Genomic DNA, 14,182 nt, shown 5'->3' on the forward strand with positions numbered 1-14,182 from the left:
GGACGAGACCTGTTCTTCAACAACACAATAAGCTTCAAAAGAAGCTGGCAAAAATTGCCAAGGCTGACTGTATTTCAAGTCATCCTGGCGGGGTATTGGGTAAAGTTTTCAACCAGCAATGATCGCGCCTCGGATGAGCCTCATAGGCTACAATATTGCCTCTGCGAAAGAATGATGTCAAAGGTCGCGACCTTTCAACTGGACCCATGTGGACGTGGAACGACAGGGTGGTAATTGGCTCCAAACTGCGTGGTGTGTCTACGAATCCAGTAGGCAGTATGTACGAGAAGCCTTATTTGCTGCTCTCCCTTTACTTAAAGAGGTTTGTGAGTTGCTTTCTCGAAGCCCTGGGGGAAGAGACTTATTGGTATCTTGGCAAAAAGGGGTGGAGTGGTAAAGCTCGCGGTTTGGGTCAGTATAGATTCTGTTTTACGAGGCCCCTGGGGGGTTGGGTAGGATACTGACGAGTGCAGGGAGTGCAAGTTCTGAGGGAGGTCCTGTGTCAAATGTGCTACCCTTTGCTAGACTCAGGTGTTCTCTCAAAACGGCAACGGAGACCAGAACGACAGAGGGCCACAATGACAAACACTTGTCTGAGGGTCATGAGATAGGAGCAAGCTCAGCTTTTTAAGAGTACAAAGAACATCAGTCATAAATGATGAAAAATGCAGCAGGTGCTGGACAAAGTTCAAACTTTCTAGAGCGCAAGTGTTTAACCTTCTGCATTCGAAAGCTCAAACAAATGGAATATGCTTTGAAATTCTACGTGTTCAACTGTAGGCATATCTCAGCGTACATGTACAAAAATTAACTATACTTTGGTTTCCAGGGTGAGCTTCGACATCACAGTGCTAAGAGGTCCTTCATGAAAACCACCCGAGCCCAGAGAGCAGTCAGGCACTTGCACAAGTGAGGAGGTGGCCGAGTGGTTAAGGCGATGGACTGCTAATCCATTGTGCTCTGCACGCGTGGGTTCGAATCCCATCCTCGTCGTTCCTTGCTCTACTCGTTCATCTGCTCTGCACATTTGGTGCACTTTCCTTTTGTTCCACGTTCACCTCATGCAGTGCGATCCAAAAGGGTCGATGATCTGAATCAGCTGTGTTAAATAAAGGAAGTACTATTTAAAAGGACGAGACCTGTTCTTCAACAACACAATAAGCTTCAAAAGAAGCTGGCAAAAATTGCCAAGGCTGACTGTATTTCAAGTCATCCTGGCGGGGTATTGGGTAAAGTTTTCAACCAGCAATGATCGCGCCTCGGATGAGCCTCATAGGCTACAATATTGCCTCTGCGAAAGTATGATGTCAAAGGTCGCGACCTTTCAACTGGACCCATGTGGACGTGGAACGACAGGGTGGTAATTGGCTCCAAACTGCGTGGTGTGTCTACGAATCCAGTAGGCAGTATGTACGAGAAGCCTTATTTGCTGCTCTCCCTTTACTTAAAGAGGTTTGTGAGTTGCTTTCTCGAAGCCCTGGGGGAAGAGACTTATTGGTATCTTGGCAAAAAGGGGTGGAGTGGTAAAGCTCGCGGTTTGGGTCAGTATAGATTCTGTTTGACGAGGCCCCTGGGGGGTTGGGTAGGATACTGACGAGTGCAGGGAGTGCAAGTTCTGAGGGAGGTCCTGTGTCAAATGTGCTACCCTTTGCTAGACTCAGGTGTTCTCTCAAAACGGCAACGGAGACCAGAACGACAGAGGGCCACAATGACAAACACTTGTCTGAGGGTCATTAGATAGGAGCAAGCTCAGCTTTTAAGAGTACAAAGAACATCAGTCATAAATGATGAAAAATGCAGCAGGTGCTGGACAAAGTTCAAACTTTCTAGAGCGCACGTGTTTAACCTTCTGCATTCGAAAGCTCAAACAAATGGAATATGCTTTGAAATTCTACGTGTTCAACTGTAGGCATATCTCAGTGTACATGTACAAAAATTAACTATACTTTGGTTTCCAGGGTGAGCTTCGACATCACAGTGCTAAGAGGTCCTTCATGAAAACCACCCGAGCCCAGAGAGCAGTCAGGCACTCGCACAAGTGACGAGGTGGCCGAGTGGTTAAGGTGATGGACTGCTAATCCGTTGTGCTCTGCACGCGTGGGTTCGAATCCCATCCTCGTCGTTCCTTGCTCTGCTCGTTCATCTGCTCTGCACATTTGGTGCACTTTCCTTTTGTTCCACGTTCACCTCATGCAGTGCGATCCAAAAGGGTCGATGATCTGAATCAGCTGTGTTAAATAACGGAAGTACTATTTAAAGGGACGAGACCTGTTCTTCAACAACACAATAAGCTTCAAAAGAAGCTGGCAAAAATTGCCAAGGCTGACTGTATTTCAAGTCATCCTGGCGGGGTATTGGGTAAAGTTTTCAACCAGCAATGATCGCGCCTCGGATGAGCCTCATATGCTACAATATTGCCTCTGCGAAAGAATAGTGTCAAAGGTCGCGACCTTTCAACTGGACCCATGTGGACGTGGAACGACAGGGTGGTAATTGGCTCCAAACTGCGTGGTGTGTCTACGAATCCAGTAGGCAGTATGTACGAGAAGCCTTATTTGCTGCTCTCCCTTTACTTAAAGAGGTTTGTGAGTTGCTTTCTCGAACCCCTGGGGGAAGAGACTTATTGGTATCTTGGCAACAAGGGGTGGAGTCGTAAAGATCGCGGTTTGGGTCAGTATAGATTCTGTTTGACGAGGCCCCTGGGGGGTTGTGTAGGATACTGACGAGTGCAGGGAGTGCAAGTTCTGAGGGAGGTCCTGTGTCAAATGTGCTACCCTTTGCTAGACTCAGGTGTTCTCTCAAAACGGCAACGGAGACCAGAACGACAGAGGGCCACAATGACAAGCGCTTGTCTGAGGGTCATTAGATAGGAGCAAGCTCAGCTTTTAAGAGTACAAAGAACATCAGTCATAAATGATGAAAAATGCAGCAGGTGCTGGACAAAGTTCAAACTTTCTAGAGCGCACGTGTTTAACCTTCTGCATTCGAAAGCTCAAACAAATGGAATATGCTTTGAAATTCTACGTGTTCAACTGTAGGCATATCTCAGTGTACATGTACAAAAATTAACTATACTTTGGTTTCCAGGGTGAGCTTCGACATCACAGTGCTAAAAGGTCCTTCATGAAAACCACCCGAGCCCAGAGAGCAGTCAGGCACTCGCACAAGTGACGAGGTGGCCGAGTGGTTAAGGCGATGGACTGCTAATCCATTGTGCTCTGCACGCGTGGGTTCGAATCCCATCCTCGTCGTTCCTTGCTCTGCTCGTTCAACTGCTCTGAACATTTGGTGCACTTTCCTTTTGTTCCACGTTCACCTCATGCAGTGCGATCCAAAAGGGTCGATGATCTGAATCAGCTGTGTTAAATAAAGGAAGTACTATTTAAAAGGACGAGACCTGTTCTTCAACAACACAATAAGCTTCAAAAGAAGCTGGCAAAAATTGCCAAGGCTGACTGTATTTCAAGTCATCCTGGCGGGGTATTGGGTAAAGTTTTCAACCAGCAATGATCGCGCCTCGGATGAGCCTCATAGGCTACAATATTGCCTCTGCGAAAGTATGATGTCAAAGGTCGCGACCTTTCAACTGGACCCATGTGGACGTGGAACGACAGGGTGGTAATTGGCTCCAAACTGCGTGGTGTGTCTACGAATCCAGTAGGCAGTATGTACGAGAAGCCTTATTTGCTGCTCTCCCTTTACTTAAAGAGGTTTGTGAGTTGCTTTCTCGAAGCCCTGGGGGAAGAGACTTATTGGTATCTTGGCAAAAAGGGGTGGAGTGGTAAAGCTCGCGGTTTGGGTCAGTATAGATTCTGTTTGACGAGGCCCCTGGGGGGTTGGGTAGGATACTGACGAGTGCAGGGAGTGCAAGTTCTGAGGGAGGTCCTGTGTCAAATGTGCTACCCTTTGCTAGACTCAGGTGTTCTCTCAAAACGGCAACGGAGACCAGAACGACAGAGGGCCACAATGACAAACACTTGTCTGAGGGTCATTAGATAGGAGCAAGCTCAGCTTTTAAGAGTACAAAGAACATCAGTCATAAATGATGAAAAATGCAGCAGGTGCTGGACAAAGTTCAAACTTTCTAGAGCGCACGTGTTTAACCTTCTGCATTCGAAAGCTCAAACAAATGGAATATGCTTTGAAATTCTACGTGTTCAACTGTAGGCATATCTCAGTGTACATGTACAAAAATTAACTATACTTTGGTTTCCAGGGTGAGCTTCGACATCACAGTGCTAAGAGGTCCTTCATGAAAACCACCCGAGCCCAGAGAGCAGTCAGGCACTCGCACAAGTGACGAGGTGGCCGAGTGGTTAAGGTGATGGACTGCTAATCCGTTGTGCTCTGCACGCGTGGGTTCGAATCCCATCCTCGTCGTTCCTTGCTCTGCTCGTTCATCTGCTCTGCACATTTGGTGCACTTTCCTTTTGTTCCACGTTCACCTCATGCAGTGCGATCCAAAAGGGTCGATGATCTGAATCAGCTGTGTTAAATAACGGAAGTACTATTTAAAGGGACGAGACCTGTTCTTCAACAACACAATAAGCTTCAAAAGAAGCTGGCAAAAATTGCCAAGGCTGACTGTATTTCAAGTCATCCTGGCGGGGTATTGGGTAAAGTTTTCAACCAGCAATGATCGCGCCTCGGATGAGCCTCATAGGCTACAATATTGCCTCTGCGAAAGTATGATGTCAAAGGTCGCGACCTTTCAACTGGACCCATGTGGACGTGGAACGACAGGGTGGTAATTGGCTCCAAACTGCGTGGTGTGTCTACGAATCCAGTAGGCAGTATGTACGAGAAGCCTTATTTGCTGCTCTCCCTTTACTTAAAGAGGTTTGTGAGTTGCTTTCTCGAAGCCCTGGGGGAAGAGACTTATTGGTATCTTGGCAAAAAGGGGTGGAGTGGTAAAGCTCGCGGTTTGGGTCAGTATAGATTCTGTTTGACGAGGCCCCTGGGGGGTTGGGTAGGATACTGACGAGTGCAGGGAGTGCAAGTTCTGAGGGAGGTCCTGTGTCAAATGTGCTACCCTTTGCTAGACTCAGGTGTTCTCTCAAAACGGCAACGGAGACCAGAACGACAGAGGGCCACAATGACAAACACTTGTCTGAGGGTCATTAGATAGGAGCAAGCTCAGCTTTTAAGAGTACAAAGAACATCAGTCATAAATGATGAAAAATGCAGCAGGTGCTGGACAAAGTTCAAACTTTCTAGAGCGCACGTGTTTAACCTTCTGCATTCGAAAGCTCAAACAAATGGAATATGCTTTGAAATTCTACGTGTTCAACTGTAGGCATATCTCAGTGTACATGTACAAAAATTAACTATACTTTGGTTTCCAGGGTGAGCTTCGACATCACAGTGCTAAGAGGTCCTTCATGAAAACCACCCGAGCCCAGAGAGCAGTCAGGCACTCGCACAAGTGACGAGGTGGCCGAGTGGTTAAGGTGATGGACTGCTAATCCGTTGTGCTCTGCACGCGTGGGTTCGAATCCCATCCTCGTCGTTCCTTGCTCTGCTCGTTCATCTGCTCTGCACATTTGGTGCACTTTCCTTTTGTTCCACGTTCACCTCATGCAGTGCGATCCAAAAGGGTCGATGATCTGAATCAGCTGTGTTAAATAACGGAAGTACTATTTAAAGGGACGAGACCTGTTCTTCAACAACACAATAAGCTTCAAAAGAAGCTGGCAAAAATTGCCAAGGCTGACTGTATTTCAAGTCATCCTGGCGGGGTATTGGGTAAAGTTTTCAACCAGCAATGATCGCGCCTCGGATGAGCCTCATATGCTACAATATTGCCTCTGCGAAAGAATAGTGTCAAAGGTCGCGACCTTTCAACTGGACCCATGTGGACGTGGAACGACAGGGTGGTAATTGGCTCCAAACTGCGTGGTGTGTCTACGAATCCAGTAGGCAGTATGTACGAGAAGCCTTATTTGCTGCTCTCCCTTTACTTAAAGAGGTTTGTGAGTTGCTTTCTCGAACCCCTGGGGGAAGAGACTTATTGGTATCTTGGCAACAAGGGGTGGAGTCGTAAAGATCGCGGTTTGGGTCAGTATAGATTCTGTTTGACGAGGCCCCTGGGGGGTTGTGTAGGATACTGACGAGTGCAGGGAGTGCAAGTTCTGAGGGAGGTCCTGTGTCAAATGTGCTACCCTTTGCTAGACTCAGGTGTTCTCTCAAAACGGCAACGGAGACCAGAACGACAGAGGGCCACAATGACAAGCGCTTGTCTGAGGGTCATTAGATAGGAGCAAGCTCAGCTTTTAAGAGTACAAAGAACATCAGTCATAAATGATGAAAAATGCAGCAGGTGCTGGACAAAGTTCAAACTTTCTAGAGCGCACGTGTTTAACCTTCTGCATTCGAAAGCTCAAACAAATGGAATATGCTTTGAAATTCTACGTGTTCAACTGTAGGCATATCTCAGTGTACATGTACAAAAATTAACTATACTTTGGTTTCCAGGGTGAGCTTCGACATCACAGTGCTAAAAGGTCCTTCATGAAAACCACCCGAGCCCAGAGAGCAGTCAGGCACTCGCACAAGTGACGAGGTGGCCGAGTGGTTAAGGCGATGGACTGCTAATCCATTGTGCTCTGCACGCGTGGGTTCGAATCCCATCCTCGTCGTTCCTTGCTCTGCTCGTTCAACTGCTCTGAACATTTGGTGCACTTTCCTTTTGTTCCACGTTCACCTCATGCAGTGCGATCCAAAAGGGTCGATGATCTGAATCAGCTGTGTTAAATAACGGAAGTACTATTTAAAGGGACGAGACCTGTTCTTCAACAACACAATAAGCTTCAAAAGAAGCTGGCAAAAATTGCCAAGGCTGACTGTATTTCAAGTCATCCTGGCGGGGTATTGGGTAAAGTTTTCAACCAGCAATGATCGCGCCTCGGATGAGCCTCATAGGCTACAATATTGCCTCTGCAAAAGAATGGTGTCAAAGGTCGCGACCTTTCAACTGGACCCATGTGGACGTGGAACGACAGGGTGGTAATTGGCTCCAAACTGCGTGGTGTGTCTACGAATCCAGTAGGCAGTATGTACGAGAAGCCTTATTTGCTGCTCTCCCTTTACTTAAAGAGGTTTGTGAGTTGCTTTCTCGAACCCCTGGGGGAAGAGACTTATTGGTATCTTGGCAACAAGGGGTGGAGTCGTAAAGATCGCGGTTTGGGTCAGTATAGATTCTGTTTGACGAGGCCCCTGGGGGGTTGTGTAGGATACTGACGAGTGCAGGGAGTGCAAGTTCTGAGGGAGGTCCTGTGTCAAATGTGCTACCCTTTGCTAGACTCAGGTGTTCTCTCAAAACGGCAACGGAGACCAGAACGACAGAGGGCCACAATGACAAGCGCTTGTCTGAGGGTCATTAGATAGGAGCAAGCTCAGCTTTTAAGAGTACAAAGAACATCAGTCATAAATGATGAAAAATGCAGCAGGTGCTGGACAAAGTTCAAACTTTGTAGAGCGCAAGTGTTTAACCTTCTGCATTCGAAAGCTCAAACAAATGGAATATGCTTTGAAATTCTACGTGTTCAACTGTAGGCATATCTCAGCGTACATGTACAAAAATTAACTATACTTTGGTTTCCAGGGTGAGCTTCGACATCACAGTGCTAAGAGGTCCTTCATGAAAACCACCCGAGCCCACAGAGCAGTCAGGCTCTCGCACAAGTGACGAGGTGGCCGAGTGGTTAAGGCGATGGACTGCTAATCCATTGTGCTCTGCACGCGTGGGTTCGAATCCCATCCTCGTCGTTCCTTGCTCTGCTCGTTCATCTGCTCTGCACATTTGGTGCACTTTCCTTTTGTTCCACGTTCACCTCATGCAGTGCGATCCAAAAGGGTCGATGATCTGAATCAGCTGTGTTAAATAAAGGAAGTACTATTTAAAAGGACGAGACCTGTTCTTCAACAACACAATAAGCTTCAAAAGAAGCTGGCAAAAATTGCCAAGGCTGACTGTATTTCAAGTCATCCTGGCGGGGTATTGGGTAAAGTTTTCAACCAGCAATGATCGCGCCTCGGATGAGCCTCATAGGCTACAATATTGCCTCTGCGAAAGAATGATGTCAAAGGTCGCGACCTTTCAACTGGACCCATGTGGACGTGGAACGACAGGGTGGTAATTGGCTCCAAACTGCGTGGTGTGTCTACGAATCCAGTAGGCAGTATGTACGAGAAGCCTTATTTGCTGCTCTCCCTTTACTTAAAGAGGTTTGTGAGTTGCTTTCTCGAAGCCCTGGGGGAAGAGACTTATTGGTATCTTGGCAAAAAGGGGTGGAGTGGTAAAGCTCGCGGTTTGGGTCAGTATAGATTCTGTTTGACGAGGCCCCTGGGGGGTTGGGTAGGATACTGACGAGTGCAGGGAGTGCAAGTTCTGAGGGAGGTCCTGTGTCAAATGTGCTACCCTTTGCTAGACTCAGGTGTTCTCTCAAAACGGCAACGGAGACCAGAACGACAGAGGGCCACAATGACAAACACTTGTCTGAGGGTCATTAGATAGGAGCAAGCTCAGCTTTTAAGAGTACAAAGAACATCAGTCATAAATGATGAAAAATGCAGCAGGTGCTGGACAAAGTTCAAACTTTCTAGAGCGCACGTGTTTAACCTTCTGCATTCGAAAGCTCAAACAAATGGAATATGCTTTGAAATTCTACGTGTTCAACTGTAGGCATATCTCAGTGTACATGTACAAAAATTAACTATACTTTGGTTTCCAGGGTGAGCTTCGACATCACAGTGCTAAGAGGTCCTTCATGAAAACCACCCGAGCCCAGAGAGCAGTCAGGCACTCGCACAAGTGACGAGGTGGCCGAGTGGTTAAGGTGATGGACTGCTAATCTGTTGTGCTCTGCACGCGTGGGTTCGAATCCCATCCTCGTCGTTCCTTGCTCTGCACATTTGGTGCACTTTCCTTTTGTTCCACGTTCACCTCATGCAGTGCGATCCAAAAGGGTCGATGATCTGAATCAGCTGTGTTAAATAACGGAAGTACTATTTAAAGGGACGAGACCTGTTCTTCAACAACACAATAAGCTTCAAAAGAAGCTGGCAAAAATTGCCAAGGCTGACTGTATTTCAAGTCATCCTGGCGGGGTATTGGGTAAAGTTTTCAACCAGCAATGATCGCGCCTCGGATGAGCCTCATAGGCTACAATATTGCCTCTGCGAAAGAATGGTGTCAAAGGTCGCGACCTTTCAACTGGACCCATGTGGACGTGGAACGACAGGGTGGTAATTGGCTCCAAACTGCGTGGTGTGTCTACGAATCCAGTAGGCAGTATGTACGAGAAGCCTTATTTGCTGCTCTCCCTTTACTTAAAGAGGTTTGTGAGTTGCTTTCTCGAACCCCTGGGGGAAGAGACTTATTGGTATCTTGGCAACAAGGGGTGGAGTCGTAAAGATCGCGGTTTGGGTCAGTATAGATTCTGTTTGACGAGGCCCCTGGGGGGTTGTGTAGGATACTGACGAGTGCAGGGAGTTCAAGTTCTGAGGGAGGTCCTGTGTCAAATGTGCTACCCTTTGCTAGACTCAGGTGTTCTCTCAAAACGGCAACGGAGACCAGAACGACAGAGGGCCACAATGACAAGCGCTTGTCTGAGGGTCATTAGATAGGAGCAAGCTCAGCTTTTAAGAGTACAAAGAACATCAGTCATAAATGATGAAAAATGCAGCAGGTGCTGGACAAAGTTCAAACTTTGTAGAGCGCAAGTGTTTAACCTTCTGCATTCGAAAGCTCAAACAAATGGAATATGCTTTGAAATTCTACGTGTTCAACTGTAGGCATATCTCAGCGTACATGTACAAAAATTAACTATACTTTGGTTTCCAGGGTGAGCTTCGACATCACAGTGCTAAGAGGTCCTTCATGAAAACCACCCGAGCCCACAGAGCAGTCAGGCTCTCGCACAAGTGACGAGGTGGCCGAGTGGTTAAGGCGATGGACTGCTAATCCATTGTGCTCTGCACGCGTGGATTCGAATCCCATCCTCGTCGTTCCTTGCTCTGCACATTTGGTGCACTTTCCTTTTGTTCCACGTTCACCTCATGCAGTGCGATCCAAAAGGGTCGATGATCTGAATCAGCTGTGTTAAATAAAGGAAGTACTATTTAAAAGGACGAGACCTGTTCTTCAACAACACAATAAGCTTCAAAAGAAGCTGGCAAAAATTGCCAAGGCTGACTGTATTTCAAGTCATCCTGGCGGGGTATTGGGTAAAGTTTTCAACCAGCAATGATCGCGCCTCGGATGAGCCTCATAGGCTACAATATTGCCTCTGCGAAAGAATGATGTCAAAGGTCGCGACCTTTCAACTGGACCCATGTGGACGTGGAACGACAGGGTGGTAATTGGCTCCAAACTGCGTGGTGTGTCTACGAATCCAGTAGGCAGTATGTACGAGAAGCCTTATTTGCTGCTCTCCCTTTACTTAAAGAGGTTTGTGAGTTGCTTTCTCGAAGCCCTGGGGGAAGAGACTTATTGGTATCTTGGCAAAAAGGGGTGGAGTGGTAAAGCTCGCGGTTTGGGTCAGTATAGATTCTGTTTTACGAGGCCCCTGGGGGGTTGGGTAGGATACTGACGAGTGCAGGGAGTGCAAGTTCTGAGGGAGGTCCTGTGTCAAATGTGCTACCCTTTGCTAGACTCAGGTGTTCTCTCAAAACGGCAACGGAGACCAGAACGACAGAGGGCCACAATGACAAACACTTGTCTGAGGGTCATGAGATAGGAGCAAGCTCAGCTTTTTAAGAGTACAAAGAACATCAGTCATAAATGATGAAAAATGCAGCAGGTGCTGGACAAAGTTCAAACTTTCTAGAGCGCAAGTGTTTAACCTTCTGCATTCGAAAGCTCAAACAAATGGAATATGCTTTGAAATTCTACGTGTTCAACTGTAGGCATATCTCAGCGTACATGTACAAAAATTAACTATACTTTGGTTTCCAGGGTGAGCTTCGACATCACAGTGCTAAGAGGTCCTTCATGAAAACCACCCGAGCCCAGAGAGCAGTCAGGCACTTGCACAAGTGACGAGGTGGCCGAATGGTTAAGGCGATGGACTGCTAATCCATTGTGCTCTCCACGTGTGGGTTCGAATCCCATCCTCGTCGTTCCTTGCTCTACTCGTTCATCTGCTCTGCACATTTGGTGCACTTTCCTTTTGTTCCACGTTCACCTCATGCAGTGCGATCCAAAAGGGTCGATGATCTGAATCAGCTGTGTTAAATAAAGGAAGTACTATTTAAAAGGACGAGACCTGTTCTTCAACAACACAATAAGCTTCAAAAGAAGCTGGCAAAAATTGCCAAGGCTGACTGTATTTCAAGTCATCCTGGCGGGGTATTGGGTAAAGTTTTCAACCAGCAATGATCGCGCCTCGGATGAGCCTCATAGGCTACAATATTGCCTCTGCGAAAGAATAGTGTCAAAGGTCGCGACCTTTCAACTGGACCCATGTGGACGTGGAACGACAGGGTGGTAATTGGCTCCAAACTGCGTGGTGTGTCTACGAATCCAGTAGGCAGTATGTACGAGAAGCCTTATTTGCTGCTCTCCCTTTACTTAAAGAGGTTTGTGAGTTGCTTTCTCGAACCCCTGGGGGAAGAGACTTATTGGTATCTTGGCAACAAGGGGTGGAGTCGTAAAGATCGCGGTTTGGGTCAGTATAGATTCTGTTTGACGAGGCCCCTGGGGGGTTGTGTAGGATACTGACGAGTGCAGGGAGTGCAAGTTCTGAGGGAGGTCCTGTGTCAAATGTGCTACCCTTTGCTAGACTCAGGTGTTCTCTCAAAACGGCAACGGAGACCAGAACGACAGAGGGCCACAATGACAAGCGCTTGTCTGAGGGTCATTAGATAGGAGCAAGCTCAGCTTTTAAGAGTACAAAGAACATCAGTCATAAATGATGAAAAATGCAGCAGGTGCTGGACAAAGTTCAAACTTTCTAGAGCGCACGTGTTTAACCTTCTGCATTCGAAAGCTCAAACAAATGGAATATGCTTTGAAATTCTACGTGTTCAACTGTAGGCATATCTCAGTGTACATGTACAAAAATTAACTATACTTTGGTTTCCAGGGTGAGCTTCGACATCACAGTGCTAAGAGGTCCTTCATGAAAACCACCCGAGCCCAGAGAGCAGTCAGGCACTCGCACAAGTGACGAGGTGGCCGAGTGGTTAAGGCGATGGACTGCTAATCCATTGTGCTCTGCACGCGTGGGTTCGAATCCCATCCTCGTCGTTCCTTGCTCTGCTCGTTCAACTGCTCTGAACATTTGGTGCACTTTCCTTTTGTTCCACGTTCACCTCATGCAGTGCGATCCAAAAGGGTCGATGATCTGAATCAGCTGTGTTAAATAACGGAAGTACTATTTAAAGGGACGAGACCTGTTCTTCAACAACACAATAAGCTTCAAAAGAAGCTGGCAAAAATTGCCAAGGCTGACTGTATTTCAAGTCATCCTGGCGGGGTATTGGGTAAAGTTTTCAACCAGCAATGATCGCGCCTCGGATGAGCCTCATAGGCTACAATATTGCCTCTGCAAAAGAATGGTGTCAAAGGTCGCGACCTTTCAACTGGACCCATGTGGACGTGGAACGACAGGGTGGTAATTGGCTCCAAACTGCGTGGTGTGTCTACGAATCCAGTAGGCAGTATGTACGAGAAGCCTTATTTGCTGCTCTCCCTTTACTTAAAGAGGTTTGTGAGTTGCTTTCTCGAACCCCTGGGGGAAGAGACTTATTGGTATCTTGGCAAAAAGGGGTGGAGTCGTAAAGATCGCGGTTTGGGTCAGTATAGATTCTGTTTGACGAGGCCCCTGGGGGGTTGGGTAGGATACTGACGAGTGCAGGGAGTGCAAGTTCTGAGGGAGGTCCTGTGTCAAATGTGCTACCCTTTGCTAGACACAGGTGTTCTCTCAAAACGGCAACGGAGACCAGAACGACAGAGGGCCACAATGACAAACGCTTGTCTGAGGGTCATTAGATAGGAGCAAGCTCAGCTTTTAAGAGTACAAAGAACATCAGTCATAAATGATGAAAAATGCAGCAGGTGCTGGACAAAGTTCAAACTTTCTAGAGCGCACGTGTTTAACCTTCTGCATTCGAAAGCTCAAACAAATGGAATATGCTTTGAAATTCTACGTGTTCAACTGTAGGCATATCTCAGCGTACATGTACAAAAATTAACTATACTTTGGTTTCCAGGGTGAGCTTCGACATCACAGTGCTAAGAGGTCCTTCATGAAAACCACCCGAGCCCAGAGAGCAGTCAGGCACTCGCACAAGTGACGAGGTGGCCGAGTGGTTAAGGCGATGGACTGCTAATCCATTGTGCTCTGCACGCGTGGGTTCGAATCCCATCCTCGTCGTTCCTTGCTCTGCTCGTTCAACTGCTCTGAACATTTGGTGCACTTTCCTTTTGTTCCACGTTCACCTCATGCAGTGCGATCCAAAAGGGTCGATGATCTGAATCAGCTGTGTTAAATAACGGAAGTACTATTTAAAGGGACGAGACCTGTTCTTCAACAACACAATAAGCTTCAAAAGAAGCTGGCAAAAATTGCCAAGGCTGACTGTATTTCAAGTCATCCTGGCGGGGTATTGGGTAAAGTTTTCAACCAGCAATGATCGCGCCTCGGATGAGCCTCATAGGCTACAATATTGCCTCTGCGAAAGAATGATGTCAAAGGTCGCGACCTTTCAACTGGACCCATGTGGACGTGGAACGACAGGGTGGTAATTGGCTCCAAACTGCGTGGTGTGTCTACGAATCCAGTAGGCAGTATGTACGAGAAGCCTTATTTGCTGCTCTCCCTTTACTTAAAGAGGTTTGTGAGTTGCTTTCTCGAAGCCCTGGGGGAAGAGACTTATTGGTATCTTGGCAAAAAGGGGTGGAGTGGTAAAGCTCGCGGTTTGGGTCAGTATAGATTCTGTTTGACGAGGCCCCTGGGGGGTTGGGTAGGATACTGACGAGTGCAGGGAGTGCAAGTTCTGAGGGAGGTCCTGTGTCAAATGTGCTACCCTTTGCTAGACTCAGGTGTTCTCTCAAAACGGCAACGGAGACCAGAACGACAGAGGGCCACAATGACAAACACTTGTCTGAGGGTCATGAGATAGGAGCAAGCTCAGCTTTTTAAGAGTACAAAGAACATCAGTCATAAATGATGAAAAA

At 47.3% G+C, this 14,182-nt stretch overlaps 1 protein-coding gene and 25 non-coding genes across 26 annotated transcripts in view; 12 read left to right on the forward strand and 14 right to left on the reverse strand.

Annotated features, from left to right (window-relative positions):
* Nucleotides 1-14,182, reverse strand: part of LOC128026950 (ligand-dependent nuclear receptor corepressor-like protein) — a 473,072-nt gene that overhangs the window by 268,564 nt on the left and 190,326 nt on the right. The gene's annotated exons all lie outside the window — the stretch shown is intronic.
* Nucleotides 33-173, reverse strand: LOC128027945 (U4 spliceosomal RNA). The gene has a single exon (XR_008186938.1). It is a non-coding gene; the product is annotated as a U4 spliceosomal RNA (small nuclear RNA).
* Nucleotides 912-993, forward strand: trnas-gcu (transfer RNA serine (anticodon GCU)). The gene has a single exon. It is a non-coding gene; the product is annotated as a tRNA-Ser (tRNA).
* On the reverse strand, nt 1,163-1,303 carry LOC128028060 (U4 spliceosomal RNA). The gene has a single exon (XR_008187047.1). It is a non-coding gene; the product is annotated as a U4 spliceosomal RNA (small nuclear RNA).
* trnas-gcu (transfer RNA serine (anticodon GCU)) lies at nt 2,041-2,122 on the forward strand. Its single transcript has one exon. It is a non-coding gene; the product is annotated as a tRNA-Ser (tRNA).
* Nucleotides 2,292-2,432, reverse strand: LOC128028129 (U4 spliceosomal RNA). The gene has a single exon (XR_008187113.1). It is a non-coding gene; the product is annotated as a U4 spliceosomal RNA (small nuclear RNA).
* Nucleotides 3,170-3,251, forward strand: trnas-gcu (transfer RNA serine (anticodon GCU)). Its single transcript has one exon. It is a non-coding gene; the product is annotated as a tRNA-Ser (tRNA).
* On the reverse strand, nt 3,421-3,561 carry LOC128028061 (U4 spliceosomal RNA). Its single transcript, XR_008187048.1, has one exon. It is a non-coding gene; the product is annotated as a U4 spliceosomal RNA (small nuclear RNA).
* Nucleotides 4,299-4,380, forward strand: trnas-gcu (transfer RNA serine (anticodon GCU)). Its single transcript has one exon. It is a non-coding gene; the product is annotated as a tRNA-Ser (tRNA).
* Nucleotides 4,550-4,690, reverse strand: LOC128028062 (U4 spliceosomal RNA). Its single transcript, XR_008187049.1, has one exon. It is a non-coding gene; the product is annotated as a U4 spliceosomal RNA (small nuclear RNA).
* trnas-gcu (transfer RNA serine (anticodon GCU)) lies at nt 5,428-5,509 on the forward strand. Its single transcript has one exon. It is a non-coding gene; the product is annotated as a tRNA-Ser (tRNA).
* Nucleotides 5,679-5,819, reverse strand: LOC128028130 (U4 spliceosomal RNA). The gene has a single exon (XR_008187114.1). It is a non-coding gene; the product is annotated as a U4 spliceosomal RNA (small nuclear RNA).
* Nucleotides 6,557-6,638, forward strand: trnas-gcu (transfer RNA serine (anticodon GCU)). Its single transcript has one exon. It is a non-coding gene; the product is annotated as a tRNA-Ser (tRNA).
* LOC128028065 (U4 spliceosomal RNA) lies at nt 6,808-6,948 on the reverse strand. Its single transcript, XR_008187052.1, has one exon. It is a non-coding gene; the product is annotated as a U4 spliceosomal RNA (small nuclear RNA).
* Nucleotides 7,686-7,767, forward strand: trnas-gcu (transfer RNA serine (anticodon GCU)). Its single transcript has one exon. It is a non-coding gene; the product is annotated as a tRNA-Ser (tRNA).
* LOC128027946 (U4 spliceosomal RNA) lies at nt 7,937-8,077 on the reverse strand. The gene has a single exon (XR_008186939.1). It is a non-coding gene; the product is annotated as a U4 spliceosomal RNA (small nuclear RNA).
* trnas-gcu (transfer RNA serine (anticodon GCU)) lies at nt 8,815-8,896 on the forward strand. The gene has a single exon. It is a non-coding gene; the product is annotated as a tRNA-Ser (tRNA).
* Nucleotides 9,049-9,189, reverse strand: LOC128027948 (U4 spliceosomal RNA). The gene has a single exon (XR_008186940.1). It is a non-coding gene; the product is annotated as a U4 spliceosomal RNA (small nuclear RNA).
* Nucleotides 9,927-10,008, forward strand: trnas-gcu (transfer RNA serine (anticodon GCU)). Its single transcript has one exon. It is a non-coding gene; the product is annotated as a tRNA-Ser (tRNA).
* LOC128027949 (U4 spliceosomal RNA) lies at nt 10,161-10,301 on the reverse strand. Its single transcript, XR_008186941.1, has one exon. It is a non-coding gene; the product is annotated as a U4 spliceosomal RNA (small nuclear RNA).
* trnas-gcu (transfer RNA serine (anticodon GCU)) lies at nt 11,040-11,121 on the forward strand. The gene has a single exon. It is a non-coding gene; the product is annotated as a tRNA-Ser (tRNA).
* On the reverse strand, nt 11,291-11,431 carry LOC128027951 (U4 spliceosomal RNA). The gene has a single exon (XR_008186943.1). It is a non-coding gene; the product is annotated as a U4 spliceosomal RNA (small nuclear RNA).
* trnas-gcu (transfer RNA serine (anticodon GCU)) lies at nt 12,169-12,250 on the forward strand. The gene has a single exon. It is a non-coding gene; the product is annotated as a tRNA-Ser (tRNA).
* Nucleotides 12,420-12,560, reverse strand: LOC128028077 (U4 spliceosomal RNA). The gene has a single exon (XR_008187063.1). It is a non-coding gene; the product is annotated as a U4 spliceosomal RNA (small nuclear RNA).
* trnas-gcu (transfer RNA serine (anticodon GCU)) lies at nt 13,298-13,379 on the forward strand. The gene has a single exon. It is a non-coding gene; the product is annotated as a tRNA-Ser (tRNA).
* Nucleotides 13,549-13,689, reverse strand: LOC128027952 (U4 spliceosomal RNA). Its single transcript, XR_008186944.1, has one exon. It is a non-coding gene; the product is annotated as a U4 spliceosomal RNA (small nuclear RNA).

This window comes from Carassius gibelio, chromosome A14 (genome assembly GCF_023724105.1).
Source record: "Carassius gibelio isolate Cgi1373 ecotype wild population from Czech Republic chromosome A14, carGib1.2-hapl.c, whole genome shotgun sequence".
Lineage (NCBI taxonomy): Eukaryota > Metazoa > Chordata > Actinopteri > Cypriniformes > Cyprinidae > Carassius > Carassius gibelio.